Genomic DNA, 18,105 nt, shown 5'->3' on the forward strand with positions numbered 1-18,105 from the left:
TACCCCAATGGTGGGGATCATTAGGGAAATAGCAATTTGGTACCGTTGCGCTTGTGATATAGATCTTTTCAACCCTCGTCAGAAAATTTTTCTACCACGCCGCGCGAAACGGGCCTTCGTCACGATTCAATTATTCATCGAATTCAACCCCCATCGTAAACACCGGCTTGTTTATCCAGGGATCTGCAAAGCCTATAACGCGATTCAGAAGAGAAATAAGTATAGAAAAGTGACGTGGAATGCGGTAAAATGAAAGCTTACAATCAAGCTGGTGCGTTTAGGGAAACAAATTGGATTTGCACGAAACAATATTTCGTTGAAATCGAATATTTTTTTAATAATCACGCAACTGATCGGTTGATTCTCGTCGAGCTGTAAGCAGCGTGATTTCACCATTAAGAAAATAACGATAACAACACGAATTTTGAGTCTGTGTTCTAAACGTCAAATTTTGATTTCTGCAAAGTGAGTAATAAAAGAAAAAATATTTTTATCATACAAAGTTTGCTTTTGTAAAAATTACCCGTTCTCTCAAACATTTATCGAAAATAATAATTAAACAAACATCAGTTTCGCATTTGAATTTTTGGATAAAAGGGATTTGAATACGAAACTGAAGTTTGTTTAATTACTATCTACGATAAATGTTTGAGAAAATCGGTAATTTTTCTCAAAATTCGAGATATCGTTCTGATTTTTACAACAGCAAACTTTGTCCAATGAAGCTATTTTTTCTCTCATATAATAAATGAAGAACTTTGTTATCATTCGATGTATCTATAGAATAAAAATTTATTTATTTAAATATAAACAGACCAAAGCAGTTTTTTATTTTTTCTGGTTTATCTGTGTAATTGGTTTCGGTAGTAGAAAGAAATTCATTCGCCTAAAGTGAGCCGTCCAAGTTTGAATAACCCGACCGCATAGAATTGAGAAAACTGCCTGCGTCTGATTGTAAGTCTCGAGTTCTCGTCTCGCGTCTCGCATAAATAGTTGTCCTTGCTCTGCAGGTTGCATCCCTAGGGATGCTTTGCCGAAAGCAGTTAAGAGAAAAGTTTACGATGCTGCTGCACTCTTTCCAGGATCGCGTATAGCTGCAGGAGCAGCGATAACCTTTTCAATTAATTCCGACATGCCCGCGTCCTGCAGGACGTCGTCTCGCAGCGAAGGAAAATCGTCGGGATTCCGTCGGCCTTAAAGCTGGCTGAGAAAGGTACGACAAATTTTCGGGGAAACAAATGGGATGGAAAAATAAAGAAAAAATGGAGGACGGGAGGAGGGAGAAGAAAAGGCCTCGGATCAGCCGATCCTGACGGATACATTCGTTGTTGTTCGAGTAGCTTTACATGCAAATCCGGTCGAACCACCCCCGACTTTTTTCCCTTATTTCGTCCTTTTCCTCCCCCTCGCCGCTTTTTCACTCTCCATCATTATTTTCGCTCGTTTATCTTGCCGAGTTGACAATTCCCGACGGCGTTACAAAGCCGACTAGCCGCCGCACGTATTCCAATTTCTTGTGTGGGCAGATTATATGCGATATATTATGCACGTATTATGTACAGGCACGTATAAGGTGACAAAGATTTATATCGGCTTTGATCAGGGAAAGACAATCGCGGTTTAACTGTCAAGCGAAACGCGGGGCTGAGTTGAAGTTCCGAATTTGAAACGTTCCGAAAGCGCGAAACTCCAAATTTTTTCGTGGCGAAACTTAAAGTACGGAAATCAAACACTTGCGAGACATCAAAGTTCCGATTGATCCAAGATTTTCGGTTCCGTGAATTTATGGCTTGGTGAAATTTCACCACTTTGATCTTTCTTTGTTTTGGAATTTTCATATTTTTAATGTTCCGAATCCTGGTAATTCTGATTTTTAGTTTTTCTGATTTTTTACACCCACTGGTCGAGTAAACCACGCTGTGTGACTAGATTTCAACTTTCGGAATTTTCCCATGTCGTACCTTGAATTTTCGGAATCTTGAATTTCGAAACTTTGAGCCATCAGCCTTCCGACCATTCGAAATTTCGTCGTTTCTTCGAAAGTTTGCATTCTCTACTTCGAATTTCGCCACCAAATAATTCGGAAGGTTTAAAATTCGGAACATAAACCCGGCCCCCAAAATGCAATTCACATTGTAGGTTACGCCTGCAGGCTCTAAGATAATATTGTTGGGGTGAGCCGCCCTCATCCTTTAGGAATTTCAAAAGGATCTCGTTCCAAGTATCATCTTTACTCGTATCGTATGCCTAAATAATGTATTACAGATAAGAAGCTGTGAGATGTTCCAGGTTTTTGTCACCCCGCGGTTTAAACAAAGAAATACATTCTTATTATACGCGTGACAGAGGAGAGAATAAAAAAATTCTTTCTTTTTCCGCGCCTTCGTTTCATCTTGCTTTCCACATACTTAGCGTATTATTATTATTATATGAAAAAAAAAAAAAAACAAAACGCGTAAGTCGATCTAACGAGGCGTTGAAATTTTTCTTTTTTTTTTCTTCTTCTTCACGCTTGCGGCATGCTTTTTTCTTCTTCTCCTCTTCCACCATCCTCACGCCTTCTTTTTACCCCCTTTTTCGCCGTGATAAGCTTGAGAACGTCTCGACGATTTATATAAGTATACGACAAGACGCGACACGATGCTCCGACATTTTTTATTTGTTTTCAGTCTTTTTATTTCTCCACTTTCCGTCTACCTTGTCATGCTCAATTTTTCATCCGCGTGGGCAGAATGCAATCCACGTTTCGAAGAATGGCTGAAATTGTATCCATCCGACTGATGATACGGACAAGAAAATTCAGAAACGGATTGTTTGCAATTGCCTGTTTTTTATTACCATTATTCCATCCCTGGATACATCGATGTTTCAGTGTCGCGTGGAATGATGCCTGAATGAAAAAACCAACACACGCAGTTTAAGGATTTAAAAAAAAAAAAAAAAGTAACAAGAAATAAAATAAAAAAACTCGAAAGCTTAATCTGACCGAATGCTGATTTGGAGAACGTTGGAGTTTATGAATATTGCGTTGGCATAAAAAGAGGAAAGAATTTTGTCAGGTCGCAAAGTATATAAATAGAATTGTATGTATATATATGTATATATATAATGTGTAATGTATAATGTATTTGACGAAGTGAATTAGGACGGATTTTACTGCGTGCGTCGAGAGTTCCTGTTCCCGGGCCTGTTTTGTTTTTTCTCCATATATATTACAAAAAATATACCTATACATATACAGCTCTTTTAAATATTTCGAAGAACCTGGAAATTTATTCATTCTCGAGGGATAAAAAATTCATCCCCAAAGTGAAACCGACCTCACCCGCGAATTCGATATTCAACAGCTACTGCAAGTATTTTAGGTACATTGGTATAACTGTTTCGTCGCAAGGTCGATGCATATTACGTGTATTTTGCATCGTGAATTTAATAAAGTGCAGTAAGTGTTTATCAAATATGTATTACGTTGTTGGTGCGATGGCTGGTAAGCTAAAAATAATCCATGTATCGATTGATCGAGTTCGAAAAATAATCGATTACACTCAATTGTTCGGGGAACGATAATCGATTATTTTCGATCATTGTTACCGTTGGTCGTTCAAACAAATTGACCGAAACATTCGTGATGATTTTGACCCGTACTTACCTACTTGGCGTATTCGTAAAAATTCATGTATAAATAAGTGAAAAATCATCGACTCGATCGAACGAGGAGCCGGATATTTTATTCTTTTCTCTTTTCGTTTTTCCCTAGATAATAACCGACTTGCCACCCTCGGAGGAGTAACGACCCCAAAATCCCGGATTATTAATACCTCTTGTTAAATTTTACCGCCGTCGTAAATTAGTCCGCATTATACCAGCTACGCTGAACATCGTACCTGTATACCGTATATAATACAACGCGTCTTAAAATATTTTCATCCTGGTATAGATTTCTGATACACGTTATACTCTTCGTATAAAGTATACGCGAATCGATCTCATCCGATCGATTAGACAATTCAGGGAGTAAATTTGTATCTTGACAATGATATTCTATACCTAGTATTATTCGCTTGGTTCGAGGAGTCGAGGAATTTACGCAATCGATCGATCCAATATAATAATAATATGACAAGGTAAACAACTCTCCGGAAGATCGAACTTGACGCATTCGCTTTTTTTTACCATTTTCTCGACACGCGTAATATTATTAAGTATTAAATGATTGTCAAGTACGTGAAATAGGGGTAAAATTTTCCGACAAATCGACTGCCGCTATTTATTGTTTAAAATTATTCTTACATTGCGAGAGGAAAGAAAATTTTGCCCAAAAAAATTACCAAAAAAAAAAAAAAAATAAAAAAGCAACTCAATTTCTGAAACATGTATTCAATGCATCCAAGATTCGTTCAAAAACTGTTTCTTTATTCAAATAAAAGCGTTTTGAGTAGATATTTTGATTTTAACCAAAAGAATAAATCTCGAATTACATAATCGCGGAGTTTTTCCGATGTAAAATTAGGAATTCAACGTTGAGGATCGCTCAGCGATATTGAGTTGGTAGAATCTGGGGTTCGCGTCTTGATCACAAGTGGTTTACCTATGAGCCGGTTATAATCGCGTAAAGTATCGCAGCCGCTTTGCCGCGAGCCAATTTGGCGACCTGCGGGTTCAACGGGCACCTTGGTAGTAGGTTGAAACCTACTGCTTGGCTATTTACGCAAATAACTTGGCCCCGCAAGGCGAGATTCGGGAGAAAGAGAAGGATAGAGTTCCCGCTAAATTGAGTCTGTTAATTGCCGCAATGCCTTAATTCCGCTCCCCGCATCCGAACACTCGCGCGTTTTATACCTACGTGGGTAATTCGCATTATATAACGTACGCCTGCGGGATCAAAGTTGCCGTTTTCAGTTTGGCAATACCTGCAGCAGACAGGCGAACGGGCGGCACTCTTAAAACGGAAAATTAAACGTTAAATTCAGACGTCAGACCGAAACGATGTTCCCCCGGGATTTTCCCGACAAACACGATCGCCTCGCCTTTTCGCTCGCTCGCTAATTTTTTTTTTTTTTCTTTTTCTTTTTCTCTCTCCTCCCCTCCCTTCACTTTTCCTCAAAGCAATTTTTTTCATATCGAACCGTAACGCAACTTTTTATACACACACGCGTGTACGTCTGTATACCTTTTCCGTGCAACGAATATGAAATTCCCGACGTTGCGCAATTTATTGACTTGCGATGGTGAAATTTTTTTTTTTTTCATGTCAAACGTTTGGGCAAAGTGACAAAAAAAAAAAAAATAAAGGGAAAAATAAAAACATTAAACACAAAATTCACGTTTTTTCTTCTTACTTCCGTTGTATTCTTATACTGTAATATTACATTGTATATCGGTACGCGAATATTTGCGACACCTCGATTTCGACGTAAAAAATGATCGAAAAGAGAAAAAAAAAAACAGGTTTCTTAATTTAGAAATGTTATTCAATTTTGTTTCAACAATTATACGCTTATACGCGCGAATTTAGACTAAATTCCATTCCGTCGCCCTTTGCAGGGTGTAATTTTACTCAACGATCTACCTAAGCGGATATAACAGTTACGTGAGACTTAATCGTGCGTTGTATGTGACATACATACATGTATATGTACGCATACGTGAGTGTAGCTATCCCTAAAATGATTTCCGCCCCGCGTGTTTTAAGCGGACAGAACATTGCGCCGAGCAAATTTATCGTACGAAGGAATTCAACGGTCGTTTCATCCTGCGGTCAATGGTTTTATATATATATATATATATATATAATGCATTCCGTAAAACATTCAGTTTCACAATTTGATCCTAAATTCCGTGTGCACTCTCTCTCTCTCTCTCTCTCACTTTGTACATACAACGATCAGAAGTACGAGAGTTTTTTTAATAGCTTTCATCCACCCCCCTCCCCTCTCGCTGTTTTTTTTTTTTTTTTATCGCCTGCCAGTGGCAAGTGAAACAATTTGAGAGAGAAGTTTTTCGGGAGAAGAATTTTTTGTTTATTTATCTATTTTTTTTTTTTTCACTCTACTTCTCACAGGAACGTGAAAAACTGGAACACAATTTTCTCCACGCGAGGAATTTACATACGCACGTCTACGCGGGAAAAAAATATCTCAACATTTCAGGTCTCATGTGATGAATATGAAATGAACAGTACCTAGTTTTTTTTTTTTTTTTTTTTTTTGAGTCAAATCTACACGAATCGCGGTGCATCCTTCTAAGCATATTAACTCTTACTATTTGTTTTGCAATTCTAATTATCGGTTTTTTTATATATTACCACAAGTGCTGTAGATTTAACTCGAAAAAAGTACGAGGTTGAAGTTTCGAATGTTATTGTAAAGAAAAAATGGAGGATAAAAAATAACTATTTTTCATTAATCGAAATGACTTTGAAGAAACAGAGATTTTGAAATATGAGTATAATTTGTTTCATTACTGTTCGCTCAATTCCAAGCAATTCCAAAACTGCAAAATAACGGATTTTGTCAGCATGAATCGTTACGATAACCTTCCTAACTTTAACGTCATAAAAATGTGCTGTCCATATAATATTCATTGTTTTTTTTTTTTATTGTTTGAGTATATACCTGTGCATGAGTGCTGCAACATTACATGTAACCTATACCTATATACATATATGTATATTATATATATATATATATACACATATGTAGCCGAAGTATTATTTAGGTTTACCCTGGGTGATTAATGGCGAGACGCACTCGTAGAGTAGAGTCAAAGGCTCTGCGACCGGCCGGAATATGTGCCATGTATATGCTTGCTTTGTATATACATATAGAATGTATGTGCCGTATATACGTAGCTATACATATGCATCGGAGATTGAGAAACCGTGCAAGCTGCATAAGGTAGGTTTATAATACGCCTCATCATGTTTGGATACAGAATACACAGAATATTTCACACCCACATATATATATATATATATATTGTGTCAATTCCAGATTCTCGATCCCGTAACAAATCTATCGATCAACTTACGTTGCACTGAATACGTGTAATAAACGTTTATAGGCTAAGTATATGGACAAAAGATTGTGAATAATAAATGAGGATTATACAACCGATGTATTATTATATTACTATACACATGTATAATAATTAATGATCTGATGGAAGTTGCGGGATAATAAGAAATAAAATCGGTGCCACGTTTCAGCGACGAGAGAATTAATAATTCATTACATTTTCAATTAATATTTCCTAACGCGAAATCCGGGAGAAAAAAAAATTCCAACCAGTTATACTCGAGCAAATGTAATTGCAAAAATCGTTCCACAGGTTTAATCCCCACGAGAATAATAACTTGCACATATCGTATGTAGTAAATGTGTATTTTTTTTCTTCCTCTTCTTCCACATTTTATTAGGCAACAATTTTAAACGTGACAATTTTCGTCCCACGCGTATTACATAAAATGCAAGAGTGGCGAGAAAGTAAATTGTTTTAGAGGAATTTCCGTGTCCCGCAAAGAGAGAGAGAGAGGCATAAAAGTTCAGGTAGACTGAAATTCAGTAGTTTCAATATAACTATTTTACCCATCACCGCGGCATTACTGCAATCTATTTCCTTTTCACCCTTCTTCTACATTTCATTTTTCTTTTTTATTATTGTAGCCGCACTTGGTACACTGCAACGCGACGACAAAACGAGGCTCCTTTCCTCGTTGACAATAGATAGATAGCTTACACGTACATACATAGGTATATACATATACATGTATTATGTATAGTATAAGTATACAGGATGTACGGATAAGCGGAGAAGGAAAACACGACGAGTATAAAATGTAAAAAAAAAAAGAAAGAAAACGAGAAAATCGACGTGCAGCGGAAAAGTATCAGAGCTGTGTTACATCGCATGTATACGTATACGTACGTTACACAAACACACACGCGCACAAAACTGTACATATATCGCATTATTTGGGTGCAGGATACGAGGAGCTTTGATACGACAACTGCAGCGGGTCGATCTTCTGCAGAGGACCAGGAAATAACCGGCGACGCTTCGCGAAACTCGCAATCCATTCGGTGCAAAAATTTTGCGACAAACTTTACGGGAAATTCGATTTTATACGTGTGTGGGTGGATACTTTCTCAGCGCTTCTCTTTTATCCTTTGCCGGCTGTAAAACAGAACTTTCTTGATAAAAATTATCCGGTAAGAAAAATAAGAAAAAAAAAGCAGGAGATAAGGAAAAAGGAAGTAAAATCGAATCACGAAAGTTTTTCCTTTTCGTTAAATTTCAGCAACTATAATCCCAATACTTTTTTTTTTTTCTCCTTCCTTCGTTCTTTTTATCAGAATCGATATCCGAACACCGGTTTTAATTAAATATTCTAATTTCATCGGTGAAATATGTGTCCGTGTGGTGTGGAAAAATTACGCGGTTGTTGAAATTTATTCACCTGTTTCCCTCCGAACTCTGATTAAATCGAACCCTCACGATTACTTCAAGCAATTTATTTATTTATTTTTTTTTTCTCGTTTAATCAGTTTTTGCTCGAGTTATTTTCCAACTTGCTCATTGCTTTGAGGAAACAAACGTTTGACGGAGGAAATGTATTCAAGTTTCAACGCGCCGATAAAATTGATCCATTACACACGCGAAGTGAAGGGATTTGAAAATCGATCGTTTCAAACTCTTCGCGCTGCTTGACAAGTGTAAATTTCACGTCAGTTCTGGTCTCTGAACGAGCAGCGAAAAGCGGTAAGCCCTGCCGACCTTAATCAGTATTTGACCCTTGCAAATAACTTTGTCGGAGCAGAATTCCTATCGGACTAGCTGCAGAGGTTAGGGACTTCCTATTTACATCCCATGGCTGCCGGCCACGCCCACATGGAAAACCGTGTCCTACTTTCGGTTGAAACTTCGTGCGTTTCCGAAAACCGTGGAGTGCGCGCTGGAAGCTCAGCGTCTTGCAAACAAGTCGAGAGAGAAATTCCGACCCTTCGATGTCGTCTGCGACATATCCGAGGTGTGACCTCGACAGGGTGTCGCCGCGACAAATTTATTGGAAAAAAATTCTAGTAGTAAGTTACTGAAATTCTATTCAAGTTCAGTACAAATGGAAGAAGAATATTGTGTATACAAAAATAAAAAAAAAAAATAAAAATCAGTTTTGACCAACTTATTTTCTCGACGAAAAAAAGGAAACCAAGTTAAAAATCCCCTGACAATCCTAGGTTTTTCAGGATTTCCAGACGTCCGGCCATCCTGCTCCAGGTAATATTCAAATATCACGCGAAATTCGAGTTCGGAAACGTCGTGTTTAACCAAGGAAATTCGGGGCGATCGTAAACTAAAATTCGAAAAAAGTTGATACGCGATTGTTAAAATCACTCTGATTGTCCCGTTGCGCGCAAAATATAAATCAGATAAGAATAACCGAACGCGAGAATAAATTAGGCTTTTGAACGAATATTGCATCCGTTTACCCACATTTATTGTTTTATTTATATAAATATAAGAAATCTAATTTATAATGCAAAGATAACGGTAAGAGGACGAGAAAGAGAAAGAAAAAGAATAACAAAGTGGCGGAAGGTGATAGTTTGCAGAAGCTCTTTTTTCCCTCCAGCTTTGTTATCCAAGCTGTCTCTGCGTAAGAGCAGTTTCACAGAGTTTCACCCTTTTGCGAAAAAAGAATTCAAGTCCCGTAATTGTTTTCGCCAAGTTGAAATATACCTGTACATTTGTATTATAACAGCGAGGAGCGGAGATTTGACGCGTTGCTCGTAATTTCGTACCCTGCAAAATTACGACCGCTGCGCCGAAATCCTCGGATTTTCCTGATAATTCCATTTCGAGCTCAACTTTAATAACAATTCGGTTTTTGGGTCAGAACAGATGTTAATCAGCGGACCGAGATTATTACCAAACTAGCCAGGTCGAAACTCTGCGCCCAGCTTTTCTTCCTCGAATCGCCGGAATCCTCCCCCCTTTTCCCCGCCCCTCGTTTCGTTTGACACGTCCCTGAACTTTGCGAGCTCGTCGTAAAGCTAGCGCGAAGCTTAGCCACCATATAACACACCCTTTAATTATGCAAGATAATTGAATTGGATACGTCATTCGTACATTTTTTCCACCGTATCTCCACGCGTTTTACAAGCTTTGTTTCATTCCTTTCTCTTTTACCTCATTCCTCGAAGAACTTTTGACAACCCTCGTGATACCTGGGCGTTTGTTCGTTTCTTTCTCTCTTTCTTTCGTAAACGAAAATGAGAAAAAAAAAAAAAAAAACACGAACGCGAAAAGAAAATTATTTACCCTTGATTCGAATCAATGGCCCTGAAATTCTCCGAAGCGTATTGGATTCGATGCTTCATCGGATGGGATATGGAGGAAGATGTTATAAGGTATACAAGGTATGGTATACCTATACGTATGTTATACACGTAAGGATGCGAGTCCTGGGGCTGCAGGACGGATCGATTATAACATCGCAAAACTCGAAGAGAGTTGGAGCACTTTGTGCAAAAGTGTGTATCATTGTACCGCGAGCTACATTGAGTGAGTGTGCAGCTTTCGATTTCGAATGCATTATATAATATATAGTGCCTGCCTGATCCTGTCGACCAACCGACCCAATGACGGGATGTTTCAATGAACAGCGACCCGAGGAGGAGGTTATTAATTCGAAGTACAACTTCCGCCGTGTATCAGAGAGAGAGGATTTATTGGGACGGAGGGAGCAGGAATTTCGGGAAGATGTTCGGTGATGTGGAATTAAAGTGGAAAGACGTTATTTGATCGAACGTGACTATCGAGATTCGATGCGAGGATGTGTCGGAAGAAAAATTCGTCAAGCAAAAACGCGATGAATCAAAAGTTTGAAAACAGGCTGGTCATTAATTTTTGTGAAAAAAAATTCAACGACACTTCCAAAAGTTTTCCAGGACCTAAAAAACTAGTTTTCACTGACATTTTGTCAGTTCTGGTAAGTTACTAAAACCGAAATTGTTCAGCTTATTAACTCTATACTTGGTTCAAATTTAATTCAAATAAAAAAAATAAAAATATATATATAATTTACAAAAAAGTCAGTCTAAGCCAATTTGCTTTCTCGAAAAAAAAAAGTAAACTTGTTACCTCAAAAAATCAGTTCTAATATCCGTGATAGTAAAACTGATATTTTCAGTTTTTTCCATGACCAAATTAAAAATCCCCCGACATTTCCAGGTTTTCCATTTTTTTTCAGGAGTGTGGCCACCCTGAAGAAGTGCCACTAAATTTCAACTGATGCAGAGCCTGAATTTTTTTCCCATACAAAACAGCACATAATCATCGCACGAGATACCAAAGGAGAAAATTCCTGACCGATTGACTCTGTCAAAGGCGAGTTAGAGTCGCTTTTCATCTTATTTAAATACAAACACGATATTAAATAGACGTAGCTGCTAGAATCTGAGATCGCTGAGTTTGCCTGACTCTGTAAGACGAGGTCAAACACATCGAGTCTCGGGGGTTTGCGTATTCCTACGAATCGCCTGCAATTAAACTTTATATAGAATCGACGGTTTACATTTTTTCTACGGCACGTCAAAACTTATAAACTCGAAACCTGGAATGGAACTGTATAAAAAGTCTAGCGTGAATATTTCTCGCACGGTGTGGAAAATTCGCCTTTTTTTTTGCTATATATGTACTTTACGGAAAATTGACTGGAACGTACGCGATTGTTTTTCCTCTTCTATAACCGAGATAAATTTTTTGTCGTCATTAGTGCACAGAGTCCCTAACTACTCGTCGCTTTTCAACGCATTCGAAAAATACAGTTCTGGTTATAAAATGAAAATCACAGTCTCATAGATGCGGTAGTCGGAAAATCTAGTCTGTGTAACATTTGATTTAGATTACCAATCACCGTCACTGTACTTTCTTCTGACTATTGCGATAATATGATATTGCTTCGGCAATAAATGACGGCGAAATAAAAACGAGCAGATTTTACTAAAAAATGCAGTAAAAGAAAGACGTGAAGATTTTTGGTAAAAAATATCCATACGTGTCGACTGTACATTTCTTACTACAAATCTTTTATGTTTCTACATTATCATTCATTTCTGCATTTTACGAAACACATTTCACCAAAAACCCTAACGCGTCTCTCTTTTTCTGCAGTTTTCAGAAAAATCTGCTCTTTTATTTTCTCCGCCATCGATCTTGATACCTTCTCAAAGTGAGATTTTTTTAACATAATTTCAACAACATTGAAACAGCTTTCACAACTATGCTTGTTTTACGAAAATCTTCCGGCAACTGTAACGCTGCATAAAACTTTTCTCATGATGATATAGCTTTTTAAACGCCTGGAATGAAGAATAAAAAATTAGCTCTTCGCTATATCAGCGGAGTAATTACCCCCCCCTTTTGCTCTCGATTTTTTTTTCTTCTTCGTCTTCTTCTTCTGCCAACTCTCCAAGTTTTCGTACCCCGTAAACGTAACGAACTAATCGGCCCCGAGCCGCGAATATATACACCGCAGAGGCAGGTACGGCGGTTCCGCGTCTCGATTTTAACGACTTTTCGTAAAAATGTCACGTTAAGAAATTTACGGCTCTCCCGAAGCAGCTCGAATTCCATCCGCGTGAGCCAAACTTCGACTCCGTTATACATGTACGAACATTTTTCTCTTTGGGAATAACCGATGAGCTTTAAGCGTTTCATGCGAATAAAAGTTCAACCTTTCCGTCGCGTAAACTTAGAAGTCTTGTGCGTCCAACTACTTCGTGTTATAAATCTTTTTCACTTCTTTCTTCCCCACTTTATTACAACCTCACTTCACTTCACTCTTTTCGTTTTCTGTACGATTTTTATTTTTTTTTCGTTTTCTTCTTTTCGTCATACGATTGGAAAAATAATACAAATATTCAACCGTTCAACGATACAATGAAACTTAAACTGTTAACAAAGATTCTGATCCATTTAATTAGATGCCAATTTTTCCTGCACGTTTTCTTTAAATTCTAGCTTGTTTAATATACGCTTGACTTAGAAATATTGTAGAAAAAAAATGAACGGAACAAAGTGACTAAAGGGAAACGATTTCCTCATGTCTCGTATCATCCATAAGTTCTTCCTTGAAGTTGTTACACACGCAGCTATGGTTATATAATCAAAACATTTAACCAAGAAAAAACAATTTCCCAACTCCCGTTCCTGCGATCTGTGCATAGATTTTACGATCCAACGTCTGCACCATTCAGCTGTGAACTTGTCTGTTGAGAAGATGAGAAGATGCGTAGAAAAGGAGACGCGAACCTTTGAAGCGAAAAAGCGTGGGAAAAACTGAGAACTGTGAGTAAAAAAAATAAAAGCTGATTGAAATTTGCTGATTAAATTTTTTTCATCACTCCTCCTCCTCCTCCTCCTCCTTCTCATCTTTCATCTCCTAAATAATAATAATAATAATATAATTATCCCAACTTTTGGCGATTCCCGCTTTCATGGCTCTACAGGTTTTAATTAACGGTATTGAATGATAGCTGAATAATGTTTGGAAAAGAACAATGAAAAGTTTTTAAGTATATCACAAGAGGAGATATCGACAGGCTGGTTATCGTTTCCCAGGAAACGATAAGGCTCCACGTTTGTTCAAAGAGCCTCGAGTTTTTCGGGTTAAAAGTTGATTCTCGCCTTTTATTTTGTTTCCCGATTATTTATTGTATCGTCGTTGAAAATCGACGTGAAATTTCATACCGCGATACGATTATCAGCCTGGTAATATATTCGTTTATTACCGTGTTAATTACGCACACTCAAGTATATAGGAGCTAATTTTCTCAGTCTTGATTATTGCACAACGATGTACGTGAGATCAGAAATCGAGATTGTGAGAAGAGAAGGAAAATGAGGGGGGGGGGGGGAAGAAACCAGAAAACAGGCTACCACTGCAGTGCAGGTGTGATGAGTTCAATCTTTTCCCCCCTACGCACAGTCGTTAATCATTTTTATCGATTAAACGAAAATTTGGGGGAGGAAAGTGAAGAATAATGATGAGAAAAAAAAAAGAAGAAACGAAAAAAAAAATATACTCAGGTCTCACGCATCTCGCGTGCAGCGATATCAGAGTCGATTTAGATCCTCGTTTGTACGAATTACGTGATTCGTGAAATGAGCTCCATAATCGTGCCTACGTAAATAGTAAGATAAAAAAAAAAAAAGAGAAAAGAAAAATTCAATCTCAAAACTCGAATCGTAGAATCGAAAGTAATAAAGCCTGACTCGATTTCATCCCCCTGGAATATAAAATTTTTCTTTGCAGCTGCGAGGGATGAAACTTTTCCGAAACACGTTCACACACACACACACACACACACACACACACACGGGCACAAATGTGATGAAAGTTACTTTTTGTCGAACAATTTCCGACGCGTTATTATACCCGTCATGTATTTTCGATTTTACTTCGGTCCTTTATTCCTCTCCCCTATTTCTTCTTCTTCTATTTTCAAGAAATTTAGTTTATTATCACCGCATATGGGCTATCGATTGACGTCGTATTGCGTTTCCGTTCAATCCTCTGCACACTAAAAATATATCGCCTATTTCATGCTGCACGCTGTGTCGATTTAGAAAATGATTTACGAAGCCATTGTCTTAAACGTATAACATCATCATCATTATTATCATTATTGCTGTTGTTGTTGTTGTTATTATTATTATTATTATATCATAGACACAACGTATTGTAAATCTTTTCTCTCCTTTTGCTCAATTTTTCAATCACAATACGTACAAAGGTAAAGTAAGTGTACCAATTATTGACCCTGTCCCAATTATTAACATTTTTTTGGTTGCGTTCGTTCGATCCTTGGTTCAAAAATGACAAAAAAAATAAATTTCCAGTTTTTAATCGGCGAGGAATGTTGTTTCGATTATTGAGAAACTCGCAATTTGTGCCGTAAATTTATAATTTTCGAAAATAAAATGGTCCAAGCGTATCGATGACCGGTAAACTCGGCTTAGGTAATAAGCATGAAAAATAAAATTTCCTATCGCCTAGATCAGATAGATCGAGAAATGAATAACCGGACCGCGATCCGAACCCCGATTAACGCGGTCCGTCGACGGATTCGCTTCCGCGTTTAAATCGTGCCGTTGCCGAATCCGCTCGATGTTTCGATTCGACACAACGGATGAACCGAGGAACGCGAAATGCGGCTCGAAGCTTCGATTTCTATCCTCGCGGCCGGTATGATTTAGGCACCCTGAATATTGACGGCATTGGGAGGGAGGGTAGGAAACGGGTATCGAATTCCTCTCGTCAGATCGGAAACAGTTGGAGAATGCGGATACGCTGATACATACCTATATACGTACGTACGTCACGGTACATGCAACGTGTATAATCTATGCGCGAGAGAACGTCGCCGTACGAATTCAATTTCCCTCGGCGACGAAGCCAAGATTTTCCACATGTAATTTATAATAAATCCTCTCACCGCATTACCTACTGTAATTTATATAATCAATTCCGCACGAGTACGCGATGCGTTGCAGAAAATCATTAATAATATCATTATTGTTAATATTGTTGTTGTTGTTGTTATTATTATTGTCAGATTGTACACGCAAGAGTGACGTGCGAATAAAAATTACGAGGTTCGATAATCGGGGCTAATTATTTGTCGTCGAAACGATTTTGCGTTAGAGGTGAGAAAAAAATACGAAACGATATGAAAAACGAATTTCCAGTATTGCAAGAAGAAAAAAAAAAAAAAAAAAGGTGAAACCGAACGCGTATTCGATGAGGAAATGAAGACTATTAAATCTCGATCACCGTTTAAACCGCATTGATTTTTTTCATGTAAATTACAGATGCAAGGTATGTATATGTATAGCGATGTACGCAATCTGTTGGGCGATGGTTTAAAAGAAGATGAAAAAAAAGAAAAAAAAAAAAACTCTTGGCTAATTGCGAAACGAGAACTCCGATATCGAAACGGCGTTCAATATTCAATGATATAAATTCAAGTTGATCAATTCGCGATACATGTTATGAATTGATAAGGGATGAGCGAACGAATCGAAAGAATTAGAAGATACGATGATGAAGAGAAAAAAATAAACGAAGAAATAAAAAATTCACGCGTACGGTGTGAAAAGCCCAGGAATATTTCTATTTTCTTTTCCTTTTTTTTTTGTTTATCACGATTAAAAAAAAAGTTCACGCGGTTTGTCGACCGAAATGTTTCCTCCCTTTGCAATCGCGATGCTAATAATTATATTATTGATCATACAGCCGTGGGTATTATTACGATCGTTACACGAATTTTTAAAAATTGTTTATTTATTCACGTTCGGTTTTAATTGATTTGTTTCGTTCTTTTTTTTTGTCGCTATTTCGTTCGAATTGTTTTTCGATTGTTATTCTTCAATTTTTACACTACGCACTTGGAATCATAAAACATGTAAATAACAACAATAATAATAACAACAACAACAACAACAACAATAACAACAACAATAATAATGATAAATATCTTTCGATCATCCACAATTTTTCCCATCGAAGGTAAATATATCAACAATGTATGAATTTGCGAAGAAGAAAGATATAATAAGAAAAGAGTTGGAGAGTTGCAAAAGTGAAAAATATAAAAAATAATCACCGGTCAAGATCGATTTCTTTCGCAAATGAAACGAATTTTCCTTCCTCCACTAAAAACGTTGTCATTGGTAGGTATTTAATCCTTGACTCACCTTTGGCGAGGATTGTTATATTCTTTGGCGGTAGAAGAGGTCCTTTGAGAAGCGCAAGGGTGCAAAGTTGCAGAACGCAAGTAGCGAATGGATGGAGAAGTTCGTTATTTCCCACGTACCAAACACGGAGTGTCCCGCCGCGTCTACTGCTTCCCATTTATACGGTGGCAAGAGAGAGCTTGCCCACCTGTGCTTGCGCAGAGGGCGCCGTTCGCCGCCTCGGATCGAGAGGAGAGGAGAGGAGAGGAGAGGAGAGGAGAGGAGAGGAGGAGGCCCGGCGTCGCGGCGACGCGAAGCTGCACCCCGCGTCGTCCTCGAGAGATCGGAGGATCCGGAACATCCAAGGACATACAATTTTCATTCATTTTACCTGCCAATTAGGCACCGATGACGCGCGTCGATCTTGGAGAACGAAAAAGAAACGTCTTATTCTCGAATTTCCTCGAACTTTCAAATTTTAACGTACGAAACTTGCAGCAGGGAATAAAACGAAGAGGATAGAGATGGAAGAGAAATTTTAAACAACGCACAGATTTTTTCTAACGGCAAAAGGGCGGGGTTGAAGTTCGGAATTTGAAAAGTGCCGAAAGCGCCTGATTACGAATTACTTGGTGGCGAAACTTGAAGCGAAGAAACCAAACTTTAAAGAAACGACAAAGTTTTGGATGGTTGGAAAGCCGATAACTCAAAGTTCTAGAATGCAAGTTTTTGAAAATTCAAGATACGATAGAAGAAAATACCGAAAGTTAAAGTCTGCTCACACAGCGTGGCTTACTCGACGAGTGGGTGTAAAAATTTAGAAAAACCGAAAGTCAGAATGACCAGAGTTCCGAACGTAAGAATATCCAAAATCTAAACCAAAGATAGCTCAAAGTGGTGAAATTTCACCAAGCCATAAATTCACGCAACCTACAATCTTGGATCATTCGGAATTTCAATGTTTCAGATTGCAAAATTTTCTCATTTTCGCACTTTCGGAAATTTGGCTTGTCGAAGTTACGCCCTTTCGTTATTTTGCCCTTTTGGAATATTTTAAATTCGGAATTTCAACCCTGTCCCACTCCAAAGAGTTCGTTCTTCATTTCGTCTCGTTTTCGACTCCTACTCCTTTTTCTTCGTATTTTACTCATTGATAAGATATCCGTGTTTCCGACGAAACGACGTTATAAGACAACATCCCCTTGCCTTCGCCACTTTCCCACCCATATTTCCCTTTCACTCAGGTCGGTAAACAATTTCCCCTGAAAGTTTTAAATCACCGTACAGAACCGTTCGTCTTTGTCCTGAAATTGATCGACGCCAAGTAGTCAAAAGTTTTCCCATTTTTCCCCCCTCGCTTCTCGC

At 38.0% G+C, this 18,105-nt stretch overlaps 1 protein-coding gene across 2 annotated transcripts in view; it reads right to left on the minus strand.

The window, feature by feature from the left end:
- LOC124178260 (calexcitin-1) overlaps positions 1-16,912 on the minus strand; it is a 56,057-nt gene extending 39,145 nt beyond the window's left edge. Inside the window, exon 1 of one of the 2 annotated variants that reach the window (XM_046561498.1) lies at positions 16,762-16,912. The gene's annotated coding sequence lies outside the window, so the exon portion shown is untranslated. The remainder of the gene's footprint in view (positions 1-16,761) is intronic. The other variant, XM_046561503.1, reaches the window with a different exon arrangement.
- Between the last annotated feature and the right edge of the window lie 1,193 nt (positions 16,913-18,105).

This window comes from Neodiprion fabricii, chromosome 1 (genome assembly GCF_021155785.1).
Source record: "Neodiprion fabricii isolate iyNeoFabr1 chromosome 1, iyNeoFabr1.1, whole genome shotgun sequence".
In the NCBI taxonomy this organism is placed as follows: domain Eukaryota; kingdom Metazoa; phylum Arthropoda; class Insecta; order Hymenoptera; family Diprionidae; genus Neodiprion; species Neodiprion fabricii.